This window comes from Megascapheus bottae, chromosome X, assembly GCF_031878675.1.
Source record: "Megascapheus bottae isolate mThoBot1 chromosome X, mThoBot2.hap1, whole genome shotgun sequence".
In the NCBI taxonomy this organism is placed as follows: Eukaryota; Metazoa; Chordata; class Mammalia; order Rodentia; family Geomyidae; genus Megascapheus; species Megascapheus bottae.
In genome coordinates, this window is record NC_143547.1 from 28,032,435 (window position 1) to 28,057,405 (window position 24,971).

The window sequence follows — 24,971 nt, forward strand, 5'->3', positions numbered from 1 at the left end:
TTGGCTCAGTAAGAAGTTGCCAGGACCAGCTCTGTGACTCTAAGACTCTATAGCTGAGCCCTTATGGTAGCAAGACATGCACTGCAGCTAGAAACAACAGGTCCAATTTCAGTGCTGGAAGAAGCAGGAAGGACTCCTGCAGAGCTCCCTTTCCTTGTCAAGATGACAAAGCCTTCCCTAGTCTATCTCCCTAGGGCCCAGGTGATTTCTGCTTAAATCTTATTGTCCAGAGTTTGATTAAGTAGTCGCTTCAGGCTGCAGGAGAAGCTTGGAAAATAATGATCAAATTGGTTATTATTGTCTTAGTACAGTTTTGCCTAGGAGGAGCTTTGCCTAGGCGGTGCACATTGTTGTTGCAAAGAAAATCAAAGATTCATTAGCTGTGAAGGCAAGGGAGAAGACCTGCCTCCGCAAGACTTCTCAGGAGCATTGCTCTCGATTACATAGCAACTGATTTGTGCCAGAGCCTTTGTTTAGAACATTCCACAGCGGGATGCTAGTGTGCTTGCAGAAAAGATTCTCCGTCCTTAGCCATTACAAAAGGATGTAAGTGAACCTCAAAAACATTATGCTATGTGAAAGAAGCCATATACAAATATCATATATTTCAAGATCTTATTTACATGAACTATCCATAATAGGGTCAGTTGGAATGATTTATTCTGTAATTCTAGCTACTTTGAAGGCAGAGATTGAGAGGATCATGGGTTGAGGTCAGTACTAAGTGGTAATGGCACACACCTTCCAGCTACTTGGAAGGATAACTGTCTGAGGTCAGCCCTGAGTAAAAATATGAGACCCTACCAAAAAAAAAACCAGTTCATGCAAAAAGGGGCAGAGATATGCTAAGTTGCCAACCACTTGCCTAATAAGGGTAAAGCCCCTATATGTGTGTATGTGATATAACATATATAGATATAGATGGATATAAATGATATAATACATATATAAATTACATACATATATATGAGTATATATGTAAAGGATAGGGAAATCTATATAGACAGAGTACGGACTGAAGGAAAGGGAAGGAGGTTTGAGGTTTCTTTGGGAGATCCTGAAAATACTTTGTTTTAGATACTTTTTTGGAGATAAATATAATTTATGATGGTGCACATCGTGAATGTACCAAAGACTTATAATTTGTATATATTAAAATGGTTAATTTTAGGCCTGTGGTGACTTAAATCTCTAATCCTAGTGATTTAGGAAAAAGATTGAAAGACTCCACCTAAACCAAGGGCTAGGTGAGATGAAATTGTAAGAACCCAGTTTTAGGTATAGTTTTTAGAGCCTTGGCCCTTTCCCCAAATCAGATGATGTAACCTGTGTTAGCCCCACCCCTGGTTTTGAAACTGCATGTACCTCTAGCCTCCAGCAGCACCAGCAGAATACTGTCCACCCAGGTCTGATCACAATTGTTGACCCCCCCCCAACTACCTGGAAACTCTGATGTCCAGAGACAGCTGCAGAAGACCCCCACCCGTAATGACTCCAACAGATAACCTCATGAAATTGTTCTCATGAAAATTGCTTATGAATTTGTTCACGATAAGGCAACTGCAAATTTAGCTTCTGTGACTCAGATTGCTTGCAAAAAAAAGTAGAAAAAGAGAGTAATGAAGGAAACTAAGAATAACTACCTTATTACTACACTTAGCTTCCAGAAATACAGAAAATTGAACGGTCTAGAATGTGAACCTTATTCTGCTTGATGATCGGCAATGGTCACCAAAATTGTTTTGCTTAATGATTTTGACATATACCTGGGTTGTAATTGCTATCACTATCTGCTAATTTCTTCTGTTAATTTGCTTTCTTGCTTTCTTGTACATACACGTGACCTGCACATGATTTAAGCTACTGAGTGGAAAGCCGGCACTGCACTCTATCTAGTGGGGTGTAATCACTGCAGGGCTTCTTAAAGACTTCTAGCTACTTTAACTGAATGACGGTCTGTCTCTATGTTTTCTAGTATATATCAAAATACACCTATCACTCTAGCAATGCAAGGAAACACAAATAGGATAATAACTCATGCCAACCTGAGTATAAAATAAGATCCTATCTGGGAACCCAACGTTTGGCATAGTGGGAGAGTGCTTGTCTAGCATGCACGAAGACCCAGGTTCAATTCCTCAGTACCATATATATATAGCAAAAGCTGGAAGTCGTGCTGTGGCTCAAGTGGTGGAGCTCTAGCCTTGGGAAAGCCCAAGAACAGCGCTCAGGCCCTTATCTCACTCCCCAGGATTGGCAAAAATAAAATAAAATAAATAAGATCCTATCTGAAAAAAAAATAACCAATGCAATAAAAAGTTTGGCAGAATGGCTCAAGAAGTACAATGCCTTTGTAGTGCATGTTCAAGGCTCTGATTCAAACTCAAATATTTTTAAAATGGTTAATGCTATGCTATCTAAATTTCTCCTTAATAAGGGCCATGTATCTGCAACTAATCACTTTCAAGTAGCCCCTTCTTGTATATCTTTCTTCCTTAGCAACTAGTCAGTGTTCCCAACAAACATAAAAAAACAAAACCTACCTTTTCCAGCCATATCTTGCAGCAAAGTATGGCCTTGGACAAAGCTCTCTCTGGTAAATGAAATGTGAGTGGGAGCATTGAGCAAGTCTTGCAGCTACAATCCTTAAGAGTCTAAGACCTTTGGTCACTTCACGTTTCCTTTCTTCTAGCCTGAAAAACATTTGATGGCTGGAACGCCACCAAGCAATCTGGGATATGAGGCACCCTTTGAAGATGGAAACCCTGCACTGAAGATGGTGATGTAAAAAAAATGGCACCCCAGGTGGCTGCCAGTGGCTCATGCCTGTAATCCTACTATGTAGGAGGCTGAGATCTGAGGTTCACAATTCTAAGCTAGTCCAAGTAGAGAAATCTGTGAGACTCTTATCTCCATTTACCACCAAAATAAAGCCAGAAACAGTGGGGGGAGGTGGAGAAAGGCAGACAGACAGAGAGAGGCACGGAGGGGAGCATATATCTAGATTTCCTTTAGATGAGAGAAACTTGAAAGTTTCAGAGAATTTTCTGCCCAGGGTTGCTCCAAACTATGATCCTTCAGATCTTACCCTGAGTAGCTAGAATTACAGATGTAAACCACTGGTGCCCAGATGCTTTAATTGACTTTAGAAACAGATATTGGAAGGCATTGGGAAGTTTTTGATCTTTACTCATGATTAGACACCGGAATCATTACTAATACAGTAAATATGCACTGAGAGTTACACTGGCCTTTGTATGTGGAAATTCATTTTGTCTTCATTGCAAGGGTATGAGGAAGTGAGACAGGTGTCATATTACAGATGAGGAACAGGAAACCAGAAGACAGTAGATAGTCTCTGGTTCCACACACAGTATATGGTAGAGAACATACTTAAACTCTGCCAGATCAGTTGTAAAGCCCAAACTCCTATTACTCGATAGCTCCTTTTAAAATGATCTAATTAGTTCCTTTAAAAGGCCTGTCATCTAATAAAATCTGCAAGGAAAAATAAGTAAATATTCCATCACGTTGCCTCCTACCTGTGTGGAACAGTTAAATGTGTGGCCACCCATAAAAGGTTTTGTAAATCATGTATGTGAATTAATGCACCTTCTATCTGGCAAATATCATGTAACCCTTTTATTAATTACAATAAAAAATGAAAAAAAGGTTTTGTAAACCTATAATAAATTTGAACATCACTTCTTGTGGTGTGTGTGTGTGTGTGTGTGTGTGTGTGTGTGTGTGTGTGTGTGTAGCTAGTCTATTTGAATTATTCGTAGACACAGGTCCAAAAATTTAACTATAAGCTCAAGCCAAATGTTTGAATTAGTTAAACAATGTTCTTAAAACCATAAAACATCAGCAAAAAAACTTGATTTCATTGTTGTTGTTCTTGTTCTGATCCTTGAGATACTGTCCCTGAGCATTTTTGTTCAGGACTAGTGTTCCACCTCTTGAACCACAACTCCACTTCCGGCATTTTTGTGCTAGAGTCTCATAGACTTTCCTGCCTGGGCTGGCTTTCCGCTATGATCCTCTGAGCTCAGCCTTCTGAGTAGCTAAGATTACAGTTGTGAACCATCAGTGCCCAGTGATTTTTTTTCTTTGCTCTCTCTGCTCTTTTTTGTCTACATGAAGTTTTGCTGTGTTGCCGAGGCAACATACCACTATGAGCCTCCTGTGACCATTTAAGTCCAGCACTGAAAATGGATAAATACAAATGTTTACTTTTCTTGGAAAAGGGGCCTTGCTATGTGGAACTGTAGCAGTTATCTATTGTTGTAGAAAACGCATCACTCCAAAGCTCAATAGCTTAAAGCAATTATTTTAAATGAATACTCAAGGCCAGGAGTGTGGTCTAGTGGTAGAGTGCTTGCCTAGTATGCATGAAGCCCTGGGTTTGATTCCTTGGTACCACATATACCGAAAAAAAGCCAGAAGTGGTGCTATGGCTCAAATGGTAGAGTGTTAGCCTTGAGAAAGCACAATGACAGTGCTCAGACTCTGAGTTCAAGCCCCAAGACTGGCAAAAAAAATACTCCAAGTAAGTATTTGTTCAATATATATGGACCCTGAAGACATTATGTGAAGTGAATTATGCAAAAGGGCAGGTACTATGTGTTTACAGGAAGTATTTAAAGTAATCCAATTCTGTACAGCAATAAGCATAAAAGGTAGCTATGGATGGCTGGAAAGAAAGGGAATGGGCAGTTTTTCAAGGGAGATACAGATTCATTTTTATAAGATGAAAATTTTCTGGAGGTCTGAAGCTTAATAATAGTTTTGTAATTGTTCTAGATTTATTTTTTGTGCGAGTTGATATTGGAGTTTCACATTCTTGCTCAACCTGCTTTCTCAGCTGGAGCTCTACTACTTAAGCCATGCCGTTAGCCTGGTCTTTTCTTGGTTAACTGGAGATTGAGTATTACAGACTTTTCTCCCTGGGCTGGCCTCAAACCTCAATCTCCAGGTCTCAGACTTCTGAGTAGCTAGGATTACAAATGTGAGTTTAGGATTATGTTTTCTTATCACAGTTTAAAAATTCTAAAATAATTATTATTTCTACCAGTTCTGTGGGATGGCAAAGCCTCAGTCAGACACTTTCACAAAATGAGAAGACCAACTCCAGCTGAAGCTGACAAATATTTTATGTCTGCCTTTAATATACCATAAGCTCCAATAAGATTGTCTATGTCCTTTAAAGAAAAAGTTTCACTTGTAAGAAAATATTCTCAAGGCTGGGAGTTTGGCCTAGTGGTAGAGTGCTTGTCTAGCATGCATGAAGACCCAGGTTTAATTCCTTAGAACCACATACATAGAAAAGGCAGAAGTGGTGCTGTGGCTCAAGTGGTAGAGCTCTAGCCTTGAGAAAGCCCAAAGACAGTGCTCAGGACCCGAGTTCAACCCCCAGGACTGGCAAAAAATTATTCCCAGAGTAGGAGTATGGATTCAGTGGTAGAAGACTTGCTTGCCTAGCAAGGAAAAAAGAGAAAAAAATCCTTAGTTTTGATTTTTCCCAAAATAAAGAATATTGAAACAATAGTTGAACATTCAACCCAGCCTGGACCAAATGTTAACAAAATCCTATCTCAACCACAAGTTGGGAATGGTGGTACAATCCCATCATCCCAGTTATGAGGGAAGCTATAAGTAGGAAGATCATGGTCCCAGGGCATAATCACAAGTATAATTGAAAAGTAAAGCAAAACAGAGCTGGAAGGTGTGGCTCAAGTGGTAAAGTAATTGCCTAGAAAATTCAAAGCCTCAGGTTTAAACCCTGCCCATCTGCCTGAAAAAAAAAAAGAATACTCTAAGAGATTCATTCTTTATATTCTGAAGCCAGATGGGCATAGCAGCTGTATACTGGGACCTTTTAAGCAAAAGTAACTGCCGTGGGCAGAGCGCTCATGTGATAGAGAGCCAGCCTTGAGCAAAAATACTCAGACATTGCCCTGTCTCTGAGTTCAAGCGACAGATCTGGCACAAAAGAAATGCAGTGGGATTTTAGCTATCAAAACAATCACTCTAGTAGTTTGAACTTTCTAGGCTGCAAGTGTCAGAACACTCATCTCAAACTAATTTAACATGATAATACTTTTTTTTTTATATAACTGTACTCATTACAGAACGGAGCCGCCAAATCCCCTGAACAGAAAAGGCTTGGTATACACAGCCTCAGGGACTGAAGTCAGCAGGCAGTCTCCTGTCATCTCTTCCTCCTAGGACAGCCACAGGGACATACAGCCACTTCCCTCAAGGCTTTTTCCCTATGTCACCCATATCCAATGAGAAGATGAGTCAGAAAAGCCTGTCTTGGGACAAGTCTGACAGGAAATGCTTGCCCCAGAGATCCATGCTACATGGATTAAGGCTTGCTCAGATCTGCTTCATTATCACCTTGCCCAATGCCTCACCCTCACCTTTATAAATGCCTTGTTCCACAATCTCCATCTCTGCATTTGCCTCTGGAGGACTCATGCAGCTTAGGACATGACTTCATGAGAAGACTCAGGCATAAAGACACAGTCAAGCCCTATTTCCCATCTCTCAGTAATACTCTGTTCTCATCCATATATGGAGTCATTCATTAATTAAAGGCTATGCCATGGTTTGGAAGTGACTACCAGTAGGTTCTAAGATGATATATGTCCAATTGCATATCCAGTAAGAAAAAAGTATATCTTTGGGAACTCAAGACCTATTACTGGAGCCACACACTCCAGACATTATATATATATATATATATATATATATATATATATATATATATATATATACCTATTTTAGGTAGAGTCTGATCTTAGAACTAGGTCCTCCTACCTATACCCCTCATATAGCTGGGATTGTAGGGATGTGCCACCCTGCCCAATTAGGAGCAAATATCTTTGTCCTAGTATTCCCAGAATTCCTAAATTTCTCACTAAGTGAGCCATTTTGTTCATTTGTCAAACTCTGAACCAATCATTGTGATGGGAGAAGGTGATGCTGATTGCTTTATGCCTAGGCCACATATGTTACCTTGAGAATATCAGGATAAGAGGAGAATGCTTTGCCAAATGAGTGTCCAGGGATATGATCAGTGTCTAGGTGAAAGTATACTCATAAATAGCCCCTTTGATCACTCTTTCACTCCTAGCTTTATTCAAATTAAAACTTGGTAAAATGTCAACTTCAGCAACACTCCGTTTTGCCATGTGTAAAACACAAAACAGGGTATTATTCCAAGATAGTCCCTATCTTACTTTAAAGGTACTTAAAATGTAATTGAATAGATACTCATTCAATGATAGCCACTTGCAAAATAGAGTCAACAGGTATAAAGTGTCAATAGGTATAAAGTGAGAGTAGACTTTCTGGAAATCTCCCACCCACGGACGGAAGTAAAAATACCTACTGACCGGAACTGCTAGTTTAAAACCTACTTAGCTGACTCTAGTGAGGTGACAGTAAGCAGGCTTATTTGTTACCTTTACCTCTATCTTTTTTAAGTTCTCAAATTTATCCCTAGAACCATAAGGACAGTTATCATCCTATTTATGTTTCCTGTATATCTTGGATGTGGTTTGTCAACATACCAAGCTTCTACTAGCTCTCTCACAGAATTGTTAGGTGATTTAGTTAAGATAATAATAAGGAGCATTAGATGCTGAAATGGGAGTCAAAAGGGATGAATGAAACTGCCGTGTATTGACTCACTAAGCAGTCCTCGCAGTACCATATGGAAGGGAATTACATAGTCCATACCGTGTATGAGGTGGCCCTCACTGACTGCATTGTTGAGTGATAAGGATGGTATAATGTTCTCCAATGAGAATTATAGTTGAGCCCAAGATCAAGAAGGGAAAGTTGGCTACTCATTTAAACAAATCATTTCTCAAACAAATTCATTCAGGACAGCAAATCAGATCATTTTATTTATTTTATTTTTCCTCTGCTTCCTCAGATAAAGAAGCCTAAGAGTGTTTTGCTTATCTGTATCCCTAACTTGAAAGAGATTGCTAACTTGGTCCCTGCAAGTGCTCCCCAGTTTTATAATCAATAAATACCCTGTTAATGGGACCTTACCAACTCAAGAGTCTGGTGTCATTCTCTATGCTTCCTGTGGCAGGATAAGGCACTCCTGGTGGTTCGTGACAACTAGTGCTCTACTTCTTTGAGCCACTGCTCTACTTTCTGTTTTCTGGTGGTTAATTGGAAATGAGTCTCTTGGACTTTCCTATGCAGATGTCAACCTTCTGAGTAGCTAGGATTACAGGCATAAGCCACTGGGGCATGGCATAATGAATACTTTTATATCACATGCTATAAAAGTTCAAAGTGAGAATTTTCTTTCTTTCCCTTTTATTTTCCCACCCCACTAGAGTATACAGAAATTCATTTCAGTGGTTGAACAAATCATCACAGTACATGAGTTAAAAAATTTGACCCTGAGCCGGACGCGGTGACTCACGCCTGTAATCCCAGTTACTCGGGAGTCTGAGATCTGAGGATCAAAGTTCAAAGCCAGCCCAGGCACAAAAGGACCTGAGACTCTTATCTCCAATTACCCTCTAGAAAACAGGAAGTGGGGCTTGGCTTAAGGGTAAGGTGGTAGCCTTGAGCTGAAGAGCTCTGGGACAGGGCCCATGCCAAGTTCAAGCCCCATGATCCACAAAAAAAGAAAGCGAAGTTGACTATGTTTTACAAAGAGGTTCCCCAGAAATCTCTTCTAAGGCTTTTTACAAAAGAAAACCCCCTAAATTATAGAAGGCACACCAGCATTGCCCTACCCTGTTCCAACAAAATTCCAGCTTGAATTTGTTCACCATTTTCCCCTACACATTCTAGTTTTCCAAATGTTCTGAAAATGTTGAACCCTATTAAAATCACAGTGGCTACTTTTAATTTCTTAAGTGTGTTCAATTAATTTTCCATTACTAAATTCTCCATGATTCTTGATTCTTCTACCACCTCATAGAAATTGTTCTTCAGCATCACTGTGAACTTTTACCAAATGTAATGAATATTTTCTTTTCTTTCATTGGATTATCTGTTATTGATGAGTTGTATACACACACACACCACACACTCACATATCACCATCTATATCTTTAAGTCTTAACAACATGGGACTATATTTGCAGATAGGTTGTGTGTGTGTGTGTGTGTGTGTGTGTGTGTGTGTGTGTGTGTGTGTGTGTGTGTGTGTGTGTGTACTAGTCTTGGGGCTTCAATTCAGGGCCTAGGCATCATTTCTGAGATCTTTTTGTTCAAGACTAGTGCTCTACCAGTTAGACCATAGCCCCATTTCTGATCTTTTGATAGGTAACTAGAGATATGTCATGGGATAGCTTAGAGTCTTAATCCTTAGATCTCAGCTTCCCCAGTAGCTAGAAATACAAGCACTAACCATCTTTAAGGTTCTTTAAGAAGGTAATAGGCTTAAATGAGGTCATAAGCATCGGGGCTGTAATCTAATAGGAAGTCTGGAGTGTGGCTCAGGTGGTACAGGTGGCAGAGCAGTAGCCAAAATCAAAAACGCTGAGAGTACAGGTGCTAGTACTGAGAGTTCAAGCCCAAGTACACACACGCACACACATACACACACACACACAAATTTAATCTACATCTATTCAATAGGATTGATGTTATAAGAAAGGCAAAGACATTGAAAAACACAGAGAAAATCATGTGCAAGGTAAGATTTGCAAGTAGAGAACAGAGAGGTGTTCATTGACTGTGGACTTCCCAGCCTAAGGAGCTATAGTGGTATTTGTTAGGGGTCCTGGCTGGACCAACATACTCTCCCCTCAGAAATACTGTATTATAGGGTTGTGAGATTCACCTCCTTCCACCATCCACATCACAATTCCTCTGGGCTCTTCGTCCCTCTAAGTATTCTGAGCACTAGTGTCTCTGCTCCACCACCTCCAGCCACCAGAATGATAAAATTTGAATAAATCTTTTCAGATACTAAATCTGCTTCTTCCCCATTTGGAGTGAAAAGAAATTTGGATCTCAAGTTCTTAGAGGAAATGTAGTTATACATAGAGGCATGTGTTTATATAAACAATTACTTGACTAAAGTATAGTACACCCAGGGATGAACTTCCATAGAGCAAGCCATCTGAAAAATTACCCATTTGACAAAATAAATACAAGAGCTAAAATAAGATTGTAATGGGCTGGAAAGTATACTGGGAGGGGAGGGGATGAGTGAAAAAGAGAACGGGGAAAAAAGTAAACCAGAACACTCAAAATGGGAAGTGGAAAATGAATCTGGAAGAGGAAACAGAAATAATTTTTGGGGGGAGGGAAATGATGGAAAGGATGACCCTGATCCAGAAGTAGTGGACACATCAAATTGTAATTCACCCCTTGTACAACCTTTTTGAAATTCAAGGGAAAAGATAGAAAGAAGGATTAACTGGCAATGAACATGTTGCTTCTCCTTCTTGTGACTCCTACCTACCTTTAAAGAGAATCTACATCTGTAACACATAGGTGTTTTTCTTTTCTTTTTGCTAAAGTTGCAGGTTTGAACTCAAGGTCTTCACTTCCTCTGCTTATTTGGCTGGTTCTCTACCAATTACCCCATGATTTCAGCACAGCTTTTTCATGGTTAGTTGGAGATAAAAGTCTCATAGTTTTTTTCTGCCCAAGTGGCTTGGCATCTCAATCCTGTAGGTCTCATTCTTCTGAATAGTGAGGATTACAGGCATGAGCCATCAGCATGCAGACCCATGGTACTTTGCAAAGGCTTATGGAATATGGAGGAATGTGGGCATGCTTGAAGATGTCTCTGTTACAGCTGCAACCCAAGATAAGACCTTCCCTTCCAAACTGCTTTCCTGCACCCCAACCTACATGCACTCCCAGGGTCTCAAAAGTAACAGAGGGTGCAGGTCTGGAGGGGCAATTGAGTCCAATAAGAGTCAACTAAGTGTGTAAATTAATAGGCTCATCAGTGATGGTGGCTGAGATAATGCACATAAAGCTTTCTGAGTGCACTAAAATGTCTGCACTGTTAATACCTAAAAGAGTGGGAGCTACTTTCATGTGTAAAGAAAGAGCATGCACGGAAATGCCTGATGAGGCAGAAGAAAGTCCTTGCTCCATATCTCCTTTATACAAAGCAGGAATACACTGCAGCTGACCTGTTGTGTACAAAGCCTGTATGGAAGGAGCTAGAGAAATGGCTCACTGGAAAGAGTGCCTGCCTAACAAGTACAAGGTCTTGAGTTCAAACCTTCATATTTTCAAGTCTATATGAAGCTGTATAGAGTGACCCATACCTGTCATTCCAACTACTCCAGAACTGGAAAGAGGATTACTGTTCAAGTCCAGACCTGGTAAAAGGTTAGCAAGGAGCCAGGTGCTAGTGGCTCGTTCCTGTAATCCTAGCTACTCAAGAGGTTAAGACCTGAGAATCAGTTTTCAAAGTCAGCCTGGGCAGGAAAGTCTGAGTGTAAAACTCTTAACTTCAATTAACAACCAGAAAACAGGAAGTGGAGCTGTGACTCAAAGTGATAGAGAGCTAGCCTTGAGCAGTAAGGCTCAGGGACAGTGTCCAGGCCTTGAGTTAAAGCCCCAAGACTGGCACCCATATATATTTTAAGCATATTATCTTACACTCACAAAATATGCATAAGTGTGTGAGAGTGACTCAATTGGTACATCACCAGCCAATAAGCAAAAACCATCAGATCAAGTCCAAATCCCTGTTTTGGACAAAAAAAGCATTTATGCATATTTAGTGGGTATAGGATTTAAAATACAAAATCATCAAACAAAAATCCATTTCCACCATGATGCTGAAGCCAGAATAAATCCTGCCTCCCAGAAATTACATTTTTATCTATTGTGTCACATAAATAAGAAATTGATTAATATAATCTCAAAAAATGAATACTGAGACATAAATCTAACAAAGCACATGCAATACATGCATACTAGACAACTATATTGGAAAACAGACGTGGAGAGAATAACAGTGGAGGTGGAGTGAGGTATGGAGCCTCTGTCAAACCATCTCTACTACTCTTGGGAAGAACTCTTTCCCTTGCATATCTCATGGATATTACTCTGACAGTTATCTCTGTTTGTGTTCATCTGTACTCTTGTTCTCTGGCCACAATCTGAATGTATTCAGTCTAGAATACTAAGTAACCTATTCTGCAATATTACTGCATAACAAATGATCTTAGAACTTTGTGGCATAAAATAACTGGAATCTATTTAGCTGACAGATACATGGTTCAACAATGAAGACTCAGCTAGCAGGAATTTATCTGGACTTTGCTTTCTGGGGGCTAGCTGTCAATATATCACAAGTAATCTGGGCTGCAAATGGAATGATTTGTCTCTGTTCTGCATATGTTATGTCCTTCAGTTAGATATGCTGGATCTATTCTTCTGGTGAGGACAGAGGTGTAAGAACAGAAATGGACACTTGCAAGTTCTTTCCCTTTTGTGTGTGTGTGTGCCAATATGGAGCTTGAACTCAGAGCCTGAGTCCTGCTGAGTCCTGGCCTTTAGTTTGGTTTTGTTTGTTTGTTTCTTTTTTTTTTGGTCATATGGCTTAGACTCAAGGTGCTAACCCTGAACTCTTCAGCTCAAGGTTAGTGCTCTACAATTTGAGCCGCAGTGGCACTTCCAGTTTTCTGGTTAATTGGCGGTAAAAGTCTCAGGGACTTTCATGCCCAGGCGGGCTTTGAACTGTGACCCTCAGATCTCAGCCTCCTAAATAGCTAGTATTACAAATGTGAGCCACAGGCCCTTGGTTCTGGTCTTTATTTAGCTTTTATACTGAAATCTGCCACTCTACCACTTAAACTTCAGCTCTGCATACAGCTTTGTGCTAGTTAGTTGAAGATAACAGTTTCATGGACTTTTCTGCTTGGGCTGGCTTTGAATCATGATCCTCAGACTTCAGCCTCCTGAGTAGCTAGGATTAAAGGTTTGAGCCACCAGCACCAGGCTTCCAAGTGCTTCCTAAATCTTCCCCATATATCACATATCTTAACATCCCATTGGCCAAAGAAATTCACAGGGGGTGAAATCAGAATCAAGGGCAGAGAAGTATATTGTGTGCTCAGTGAGAGGAGCCTCAATGTTCTATGTCAAAGGGTGTGAATACACAGAGATGTAGATAACAGAACCAGTAATGGAAACATGTTACCACTGTGTCAGACTTTTTAAAATGTGCATCTGTGTGCTAGTACTCAGTTTTGATCTCAAGGCCTGAGTTTTGTACCAGCCTTTCTTCTTCTCACAGTGATCACCCTACCCCGAGCCACAGACCCATTTCTGGCTTTTTGTTGGTTAATTGGAGACAAAAATCCCATGAACTTTCCTGCTTGAGCTAGCTTTGAACTGTGATCCACAGATCTCAGCCTCCCGAATGGTTAAGATTATAGGTGTAAGTCACCGGTGTTTAACTTGGACCACATGGTTTTTTGTTTTTGTTGGTGGTGGTCATGGGGCTTGAACTAAGGGTCTGGGTCCTGTCCCAGTGCTGAGGCTTGAATTCAGGGTCTCAGTATTGTCCTTGGGATTTGTTGAGGCTGGAGCTCTACCATGTGAGCTGCAGCACCATTTCCAGCTTTCTCTATGTATGTGGTACCAAGGAATAGAGCCTGGGTCTTCGTGCATGCTAGGCAAGCACTCTACCGCTAGGCCAAACTCCTGGCCCTCCCTGAGCGTTTTTGCTCATGGTTATCACTCTACACTTTGAGTCACTGCTCCACTTCCATATCACTTGTTTGGGTTTTTCCCCCCAATTTCACATCTCTATGTAGCTCCTGCTAGGAAAGTTTATTGAGTTAAGTGTTAAGAAATAACTGCTATGTTCATGCCTGAGTGCTCTGATCTGAATTTTACTGTTGCCCTATTTACTGAGTTTCCAGAAGCTTAGATATGACCTTGCTGCCCCTTGCTGCCCCCAGACTTATTATTCCCAACTGTGTTTCCACTGGTACAGTCCTTTTGAGGATCTGGAATCAAATAAGTTCCTTGCCATTGGAAAACAGTATTGATGTCTAACTGTGCATCTGACCAAGCTAATTTCTTTTCAGATTCTGAACATTAGTCACCTGCTGTGTGTTCTCTCTTTTCAGATGAAACAAATTATTTTGTCAGTCTTATAGCTATGATTCCACCAAGTGGTCTTAAAAACCCTCTTAATTAGCACAAATAGTTCCATTTAACTTACCTTAAGCCACTGGTTCTACTTGCAGTCTGTAGTGAACATTGGATATTGCTGTGTTCCAAGTTGCACATCCAAAGTGCATACTGAGCAATTCTAAAGATTGCATGCTGAGCAGTGTGCCAATGGCTCACGCCTGCAATCCTAGCTACTCAGGAGGCTGAGATCTGAAGATTGCAGTTCAAAGCCAATCTGGTCAGAAAAGTCCCAGTGAGGCTCTTATCTCGAATTAACCACTGGAAAACTGGAAGTGGAATTGTCAAGTGGTAGAGCACTTGGTAGGGCCTTGAGCACAAAGAGGCTCAGAGATAGTGCCCAGGCCTGGGGTTCAAGGCCCACAACCTGGAAAAAAACCTCCCAGATCACTGGATGAAATAGAGGTTGAGTGGAGACTGAAGCAAATGCAATCTTAACTAACACAGAAAGATAGCATAACTAAGCATGAAACAAATGAGAGCCTAGTCAGATGCAAATTGATTGGAATGAACATAGAAGTAAAAGTCAGGACCCTGATAATGTCAAATGTCAGATGCCCTAAACAGTAGACTCCAAGACAAAGTTCAGAATGCAGGACCTTCTCTAAAAGGCATGTGTGATAAAGAAGCGAGATGAGGCATAGAAGAGAATCATACTGTAAAATGGGCTCACTGAGGAATGATGTAAGGGAAAATGACCCCCGCTGCTGCTCTTGGGTTAGGCTAGAACAACCCAGCCTTCTATCCCTGCATCTACCAGTCACTGGATGAGCCATTAGGAGGAGTGGGACCTGGAAAATTTTGCTAACTCTAAATGGACTGAAAACAGAAAGCTGCCTATACATAGCTCTCCTAGCAATTGGGATGTAGTCTTCCTTGGGGAGATCTGGGAGGCACATGACAGTGTCCATCATAGTTTGTGATCCTGAGACGTTAACAGGCTTTGGAGCCTGACCCTGTAGATTTACCTAATTAATGTAGAGCACAAGTCTCAAAACCCAGTCTCTGACAATGATTGTGTTGTAATTTTTAAAAATTCATCTCCAAAGTTGAGTTCTCTCAGTTCTATCATTTTTATTCAAGTGAATGCTTGAAAATCATGATATAATTCTGCGGTGATAAAATGTTACTAAGGTGAGAATCTAGACAAGCCACATTTTGAGAGGTCAAATTTTGGAGTTTGTATTAGAGCACCAGCAACTGCATGGTCACTTCCTGTCTCAAAGAACAGCAGCCAGAAAATGCACTCAATACAGTTAGGAAACAGGCCAGAGAGGACAGAAACAACAAAAACAATATCAGCAGGCCAATGCAGCTCCAATGGAGAGCTGAATTGGGACACCATAGTGACTGGATAACAGACAGGAGACAGGACACAGGATGCAAATAGGGAGACAAGTGATATGCCGCAATGGCACCTGAGCTGGTCTGGACCTATGGAGAATCAGGGCAGGGGGTGAGTCACAGGAAGCTCCCCATCCCAGGCACTGGACTGATAGTTTGAGTAACTTATCAGTCCAGTGTCTGCCCAGATCTCTAGGGATTCAGGCACACACCCAGCAGTTGGCGTTGGAGGAGGCTTCACCTTCCCCCATCATGAAGAAAAGAATGCCAGATGTTAAAAGGACATACTCAAGTACCAGCAGAACTTTTCCATCTAAGGAAGATAGGGGTCACCATCCATATAGGCTATACTCAGAGGCTACTCAGAAGCTGATGATTCAAGCCATTTAAGGAATGAAGAATCAGAGAATTCTCTATGTACAAAGCTTACCTAAGTCTATGACATTGGTGTTTCTCTAAAGCAGAGTCCTCCTAGCTCACATTGAGCTTGGAATTCACATTCAATGAATGTCCTCTCTCATATCTAGGCTTTACAGCACCGGGCAGGAGAATTTCTTCCACCCAGCAAGAGGCACCTGTAAGAAGTTATTAAGACTCAGACTCCCTACTTCAAAAAACATATGCTTAGCATGTTGTAAAAATTTATCAACATGTCCAGAAATGATTTTATTGTCTTTCATCATGAAATGTAAGACTGGGGCCAGGAGTTTGGTAGAGTGCTTGCCTAACATGCACAAAGACCCAGGTTCGATTCCTCGGTATCACATATGTAGAAAAAAGCTGGAAGTGGTGCTGTGGCTCAAATGGTAGAGCACTAGCCTTGATAAAAGTCCATGGACAGTGCTCAGGCCCTAAGTTCAAGCCCTACGACTGGCAAAAAAGAAAAAAAAAGGAAATGTAAGACTAGGGTAGGGCATGATGGCTCATGCCTGTAATCCAACCTACTCAGAGGGTAGAGATACTGAGGATTGTGGTCTGAGACCAACCTAGGCTAAATTAATGTGAGATTGTATTTGAAACACAAATTAAAACAAACACCTGGGGGTATGACTCAACTCATGTAGAGGTTTTTCTAGAAAGGTTGAAGCTGAAATATTGCCAAAAAACAGGGGGGAGTGGGGGAAGAAGCAGTATGACTTATATGCCTTTTCTTTGAACTAGGACAAGATTGTGATTGGCTTGTAGCCAACAGAATGAGGCAAAAGTTGTAAGCACTATCCCAGAAAACTATAAGGACACAAGTCACGTAGAAGAAGAAAGCAAGATTTAATGACCACCAAAGCAGACAGGTTGATCCCCCGGGGGGGAGGGGGGAAGAGGGAAGAGGGAATTGCTCTCAAGCATGGGAGGTAATTATAGGATGCCAGGGACTAGAGACCAGAGAAGGAGCTGGGAGCAGGAAATCTTTGAAGTTGCAGCAGGACCCTGGAGATAACAGCTGGCCAGGGCCAAACATCCTATAGCTGGCTGATCACCAGGAAAACATTCTAGATTGGGGCACATAGTCAAGTCCAGGCACCTTACATCTGGACACTAGAGACAGCACTGGGGCTGGGGGTATATGCAGTTTTGGTGGGAATGGCCAACTGTGGCATGGCCTAGCCTATGGATGCCCAAGATGAAGGCTGTTACCTTAAGATGGGGCAAATATGCTTACAAAAGTGACTCTAGGTGACTTCCAAAATTAAGTCAGAAAAAGCAATTTCGAAAAAGCAATTTCACTTAGATCTTATTCCTTGGGAGCTAACTTTAAAAAAATACTCTAGGGGGGCTGGGAGTTTGGCCTAGTGGTTAAAGTGCTTGCCTAGCATGCATGAAGACCCGGGTTTGATTCCTCGGTACCACATACATAGCAAAAAAAGCCGGAAGTGGTGCTGAGGCTCAAGTGGTAGAGCTCTAGCCTTGAGAAAGTCCAAGGACAGTGCTCAGGCCCTGAGCTCAAGCCCAGGACTGGCAAAAAAAAAAGATGGGCAGACCTTAAAAAAAAATTACTCTAGGGGCCAGGAGTTTGGCCTAGTGGTAAAGTGCTTGCCTAGCATGCACAAAGGCCTGGGTTGATTCCTCGGTACCACATACATAGAAAAAAGCTGGAGTGGGGCTGAGGCTCAAGTGGTAGAGCTCTAGCCTTGAAAAAGCCCAAGGACAGTGCTCAGGCCCTGAGCTCAAGCCCTGGACTGGCAAAAAATACTCTAATTAGCACACAGTCATTATATTTATGAAATGCACTGTGATGTTTTAATATATGTATGTGATGTGAAAATGATTTGTAATAAAATTGGTGTCTACACACATCATTTCAAACATCCAGATAATTCAAAATAGTCCATAAATAGAGAGAACTTCGAAGAGCTGCTAAATTGTAAGGACTGACTTATCTACCATCTATCCTGAGGCTATCATCCTGTGAGCAGCCTAGGTCACATGGAAATGTCCTAGAAAGGAATTCTGGCCAAAGTACCCAGCTGAGCTCTAAGCAGCTGAGTCATCCCATCTAGCAAGTCTTCCCAGCTTAAGTTGTCCCCGAAGAGCAGGGTCAAAGGGCAACCTGCTACTCTGAGTCTCAAGTCCTGACCCACAAAATTAGTAGTCCAGTAGCAGGGCGCCAGTTGCTCATACCTATAATCATAGCTACTCAAGAGGCTGAGATCTGAGGATTACAGTTCAAAGCTCAGCCCAGACAGGAAAATATGGGATATTCTTTTGTTTTGCTAGTCCTGAGGCTTACACTCAGGACTTGGGCACTGTCCTGGAGCTTTCTCAGGTTTTCCCTCTAGCACTTGAGCCATAGCACTGCTTCTGGCTTTTTATGTGTATGTGCTACCGAGGAATTGCACCCATGGCTTTGTGGATACCAGGCAAGCACTCTACTTCTAGGCCACACTCACAGCCTGGATGATATTGTTTTTCTTTTTTTTTGCCAGTCCTGGGCTTGGGCTCAGGGTTTGAGCACTGTCCTTGGACTTTCTCAAGGCTAGAGCTCGACCACTTGAGCCTCAACACCACTTCCAGCTTTTCTTTTCTATGTATGTGGTACCAAGGAATTGAACATGGGTTTTCATGCCTGCTAGGCAAGCACTCTATCACTAGGCCAAACTCCGCCCCCCAGGTGATATTCTTATCTCCAATCAGCCACCCAAAAGCTGGAAGTGCACTGTAGCTTAAGTGGTAGACGGCTAGCCTGGAGAAAAATCCTAAAAGACAGCACTCTTGCTCTGAGCTCAAATCCTAGGACTGGCATAAAAATAATTAGTAGGCCCCCAAAAGTGCTTATTATGAGCCACCCAATCTACAATTACTTGTTTCTGAACAATAGTTACTAGAATACCCAGAATTCCAAACTGATTGTGATAAATGCTGAAGACCATCTGTGCACACTTAGAAAGTATTCCCTCATGCATCCTTTGGCTCTGAGGAACCTGGAAATGACTCACCGAAATTCTCCCTCAAGGAGGATTGAATAAGCAGCATATTTGGATTTCAAGTATCATTTTTATGAGTCTGCCATATGCTTTGGTGTAAAGGAAAGGAAAAGACAAGTGGAGTTTTCGTGGAAGGTAAAGTGCAGAATGAGGCATCAAGCCTACAAGTCTCGTTTTTGGTCCTAAATGCTGTGTAAATACAATCTGGCTGGCACTAAGTTTTTGTTCATTTATGCAATGACCAAACATGATATACAAGTCTACTCAGTTGGAGAATATATCACGTCATCATGTTTCAGTAGGTGTGTGTGTGTGTGTGTGTGTGTGTGTGTGTGTGTATACTTGATATTACTGGGGCTTCAAGGAAGGGGCCCAGGTGCTATCCCTTATGTTTTAGGCTCAAGGCTGATGCTCTATCATTTGAGCTACACCTTTACTTCCAGTTTTTGTGGTGGTTAATTGAAGATTAAGAGTCTCATGAACTTTTCTGTCTGGGATGGCTTTCAACCACATTCTGCAAATCTCATTCTCCTGAATACCTAGGATCACAGGTGTGAGCCACCAACCCATCTTAAATAGTTTTTTTAAGCCAAGAATTTTCTCTCCTAATAAAATAATCTCTTTTAGATGTTTCTATACTCAGAACATGTGAGAAATCCAAAGGTAGAAGTTCTTTTCTTATTTTTATTGCCACTGAGATCATTTTTATTGTTAGCATTCAGAAGAAGTGAGGAATTCTCCTTTAAGTTTTACTTATAATGTAAATACTCATCTAGTGGAAAGAATGAAAATTGGCCATCTTTCTGAGTCAGAATGAGCCCAATGTAACTACCAAGCAGAAGCAGTGCCACAGGAAATTTTGCAGCCTAATTTTCCTACTGTTCAATATAGCTAAAATTCTGTAGGTAGCAATCTGAAATTATGCACCTTATTACCCATAATGTCATCCAAACCATTGTAATTATACGTTTTAGGGAAATTGTCGTGGATTCTTGCCAAAAAGACATCTTAAGATTTCCACTTAACCTCTTGCAAGCTTTGTGGAACAGCCAAGTTGCCAACTCCTCACTGTAGTGAATTACTTTCTCTTGAATCCTTCAAGACATCAAGTGGGTTGTGTGTGTGTGTGTGTGTGTGTGTGTGTGTGTGTGTTGAATTCAAGGCTTGAACTCAGGGTCTTGAGCTCTTGCTTAGCCTGCTTGATGGTGTTCTCTACCATTTAAGCCACATCTCCAGCCTAGTTTTTTTGCTGGTTAGAGTTGGAGTCTCATGAACTTCTTTCCCTGGGCTGGTCTCCATTTGTGATCCTCTGAATCTCAGCTTCCTGAGTAGCAAAGATTACAGACATGAGCCACCACCAGTGCCCACATAAAAATTATAGCAAAGTACATTTGACACAAAATTTACCATCTTAATGTTAGAAATGGCTTGGGATGTTGGGGCCGTTGCATGGGAGTAAGGACACCAACTATAAAGGTACTTGGCAAGGCAAAGTTTACTTTTGCAAAGGGTGTACCATCAGCCAAAATTGTGGCAAGCAAGCACCAAGAGTAGGCAGGCCGTTCCCTCTTTAGCCCCCTACTTCCTTACCTTCTGCTCCCATTGGCAGTATTTAGTTTCACAATCTGCAAAAGAACATGGTTTGATTAACAGGAAGTAAGTAAAATTCAAGGAGCTTCTAACAGAATGTCTTAACTAAGGAATAGCAGGAAAAGGATGTAAATAAAAATGTAATTGCAAAGGCCAAGCCAACTAGTCAAAGCAGGAACTCTTCAGAGGAACAATTCTCTCAATTTTAACAGAAAAGAAGCAAACTACTGATATAAAAGACATTCTTTTCACATTAACAATTTCTTTTTTTTGCCAGTCCTAGCTTGAATTCAGGGCCTAAGCACTGTCCTTGGGCTTCTCAAGGCTAGCACTCTACCATTTGAACCACAGCACTACTTCCAGCTTTTTCTTCATATGAGGTACCGGGGAACCAAACCAAGGTCTTTGTGCATGCTAGGCAAGCACTCTACCACTAGGCCAAACTCCTGGTCCCTCACATTAATAATTTCTAAACATATAGTCTAGTCAAGTATATTCACACTGTGCAATTAGCAGCACGATCCATCTTCAAATGATTGCAACTTGGAAAACTGCGAGTTTGTGCCTATCAAACATTTCCACTTTTCACATCCCAGATCTTGGAAATACCATTCAACTTGTTATTATTATTGTTATTGTTGTTGTTGCTATTTTATATTAGGGTTTGAACTCAGGGCCTCAAGTGTGTTAAGCAGGCACTCTACAATGAGAATCACATACCTAGTTCCAATCCTGGTTTTCTGGAAGACCCTATCACTGTTTCTTTTTCTGCTTGGAAACACCATATTCTCTGCCATATCCCCACAGATGTTGGTTTCCAGGCTCAGGTTTCAGTGACTAGGGCCTTTCCTAGTCAGTGAATTCCCAGCATGTCTCCCTGCTGCCACCTGCTGGTTATAGCCATCAATGTTTCCAGGGGTCTATTCAAGGGACCCACTGGAAAGAAGTAGCTCTTAAGGCCCATCATGTCTTATGGAATCAGACTTTCGGTTTCATATTTGAATAATTTTTCCTTAAAGCACATTCACATTCTTTTTTTGGTGAAGACTTTGTAGCAGATCTGTGAGCAAATTATCTCATAATACTTGTTGAAAGACAAAGAAAAATCTTTGTATTTGAGCATTACAATTTGCAATTGGACAAGAGTACCCAAATGCATGTTAGTTCTGACAGTTATACTGTATTTCAAATAAGTTGAATTCTAGATAATAGACACCATAAGATACCAGTTTTGAAACTCTTGATTAAAAGAAAAACTTTTGAAAATCTTTCAAAATCAAGCAATATTTAAAAATTATTAAGTATTCATGGATCCTTTTAAAATAAAGAAAGCCAAAAATGGAGAGTAGATTTTGGTTTTGGGGGTAATAGGGTTTGGGTTGAAATGTTTCCCCAAAAGTCTATTTGCCAAAGGCTTAGTCACTAGGATGTAGTGCTATTGAGAGACAGTGGAACACTGTGGGGCCTAGTCAGAGGAATTTAGGCCACTGGATTCGGGAGCTGGGCCCTTGATGTGGATACTGCAATCCTACCCATCCTCTTCCATGTGCTCCTGCTAGGATGTGCTGTGCTGTTATCAGTTCAAAGCAACAGAGTAAAAAATGATCGTTGAAGCCACACACTGGTGTCTCATGCCTGTAATCCTAGTTATTCAGGAGACTGAGATCTGAGGATTGTGATTCAAAACCAGACTGGGCAGGAGAGTATGAGATTCTTGTCTCCAATTAACTACCATAAAGCTAGAAGTGGAGCTGTTCAAGTGATACGGTATGAGGTTTGTGCACAAAAGCTCAAGGACAACAGCCAGGTCCTGAGGTCAAGCCCACTACCAGTACCAAAAAGCAAACCATATACTGTAAGCTGAGTATGGTAGTGCATGTCTATAATTTCAACTGCCTAGGAGATCTAGATAAGACAAGTAGCAGTTAGAAGCCAGCCCAAGAGAAGTAGTCAGTAAGACCCCATCTCAATTGATAGGCCAGGTGTGGTGGGTCCAGCTATGTGGGAGACCACATAGGAGGACCATAGTCCAAAGCCAGCCTCAGGCAAAAATTTGAGACCCTATCTGGAAAAAAAATTTTTTTCAATGCAAACAGCAATGAGTCGTTTATTGACGAGTCGTTTATTGACGAGCTCGAGCACGGGTCTCTGCACACTGACAGTAGAGTGCAGACCAGAGGCCTCGAGCCCAAAATTACAGCACCTTTTATCCATGGAAAAATTTTTAAAAAGCCAAAAGGGCTGGAATATGACTCCAGTGAAAGAGCACCTGGGAAGCACAGGCCTCTGAGCCAAATCCCAGTACAACCAAAAACAATCATGTGTTGATGACCACATCTTTATATTTCATTACATGCTTCTTTCACTTCCCCAAGTACCTGCTTTGCCTTCACAGTTCATAATAAATTCATTGTCTCCAGCACATGTCTGACAGGCATCCACCCATCATGACATCTTGTCATGACAGGTGACACAGTCAGGGGCACTGTAAATTATATTTTGAAGGGCATTGTAAATGTTGGGTAGAAAGAGGACTATAAAAGTTAATGGTAAGGAGTGGCTTATGCCTGTAATCCTAACAACTCAGGAGGCTGGGATCTGAGATTGCGGTTCAAAGCCAGCCTGGGCATGAAAGTCTGTTAGAATTTTATCCCCAACTAACTACCAGAAAACTGGAAGTGGCACTGTGGCTCAAGTGGTAGAGCAAATCCTTGAGCTGGAGAGCTTAGGAACAGTGCGTAGGCCCAGAGTTCAAGCCGGCAAAATAAATAAATATATAAATACATAAATAACAAGTCCAAAACATTTTTGTTCCCTAGTGTTTAACATAAGAAGTACTCAACTTGATTAACCACTCATAAAATCAATCTTTGAAAAATATGCCATTTCTAAATTGAGCCAAATTCAAGATCTTTTCCAGTTGATATATTTCACTGTCTTATTAGCCAACTGATTGTAATTTGTAAGATTATAAAAACTTTAGTTGAAAAAAAAAGTCAATGGTAAGGTTACTGGGGGGGAGGAAGTGGGAGAACATGGGAGGGTAACAATCTCCAACAAGGCATGTACTCTTTACCTTACATATGTAACTGTAATCTCTCTGTACATCACCCTGACAATAAAATTAAATGTTAAAAGGTTATTGGTAGAGTCCCCATCGTATTTTTAGGTAATCCATCTTGGGGAAAATAGTGGCTTTCTTGAGGTTAGGGGCAAGAGAGACAGAAAATCTGGAAGAAGCTGGGTTAAATAACAATGGCGTTGGAACTTGCCCTCCTGGAAAGGTCTATTTACAGTGCCACACATGGTGAAGGTAGGGTTGTGTGTGTGTGTGTGTGTGTGTGTGTGTGTGTGTGTGTGTGTGTATGCCTACATGTGTGCAGAAGACTGGGCCTTAAACTCAAGAGACTTGCCCTCTTGACTTTTTTGCTCTTGACTTTTTTGCTCAAGCTTGGTGCTCTACCAATTGACTCATGCTTCCAGTGAGACAATTAGGATTACAGGTGTGAGCCGCCAGCGCCTAGCTTGATTTTTGAAAGAATAATTTTAGCATGACATTAAAAAAACGTATTCACTTGCTTATTTATTTGTTTGTTATTTGTCTCACCTACTTCACTCAATGCCTTCAGGAGGGAACAAACCAGACTATTTCGATCACTGCTTTATCTCTATAGCACAAGATGGCAGCTAGCTGGAATTATAGCGGTGTGCCACCATATCGAACCTCACAATTCAGTGACTTGATAAGTGTAATGTTCTTTTGCTTTCAAAGGATTGGAGAAGTCCAATATTCAAGGTATCACTAATCTGTTTTATATCATCACTAGACAGCTTAAAATATTTCAAGTTTCATACAAATTGAGCCATACAGTACATGATAGCAATAGATCTTTAAGTGATCTAAATGAACAGAAGTAATATTCTGCAAAGGGAGAGCTTTTGCTGGGAATATCCTAGGGCTTTGCACATCAGGCATGTACTTTGCCACTAAGCTATATCCCCATCTGAAAAGATTTCTTCAAAATATTGTTTGATGCCTCAAGGAAGATGCAGAACAACGTGTACAGTGTACTAGCATTTATATCAAGAGAGATAAAGGAAAACAAATAGCTGTAAACTTGCTTGCATTTGCATAGACTCTAAAAATAAAACTGGTAATACGAGTTCCCTACTAGCAGGAGAACCAGGTGAGATTTTTCCTTCTGAATTTTATTTCATCCATTTAAAAATGGTCTCCATTTGTGGCATTAAAAAGCTGCAGCAACGGAGTTATTTACAAAGAGCTCAGGGCTGGGAAGGCCAAAGTCAAGGTACTGACCCTGGCAGGCGTGCTGGTATTGCCTTTTGCTTCCGGTTTTTAGATTGGCTTCTGGGGCCTTGCAGCCTTATTTCAAAGTGAGGTTAGTAAGGAGGAAGTGTATTGGAATAATCTTTGTCAGTAATGTTACAAAT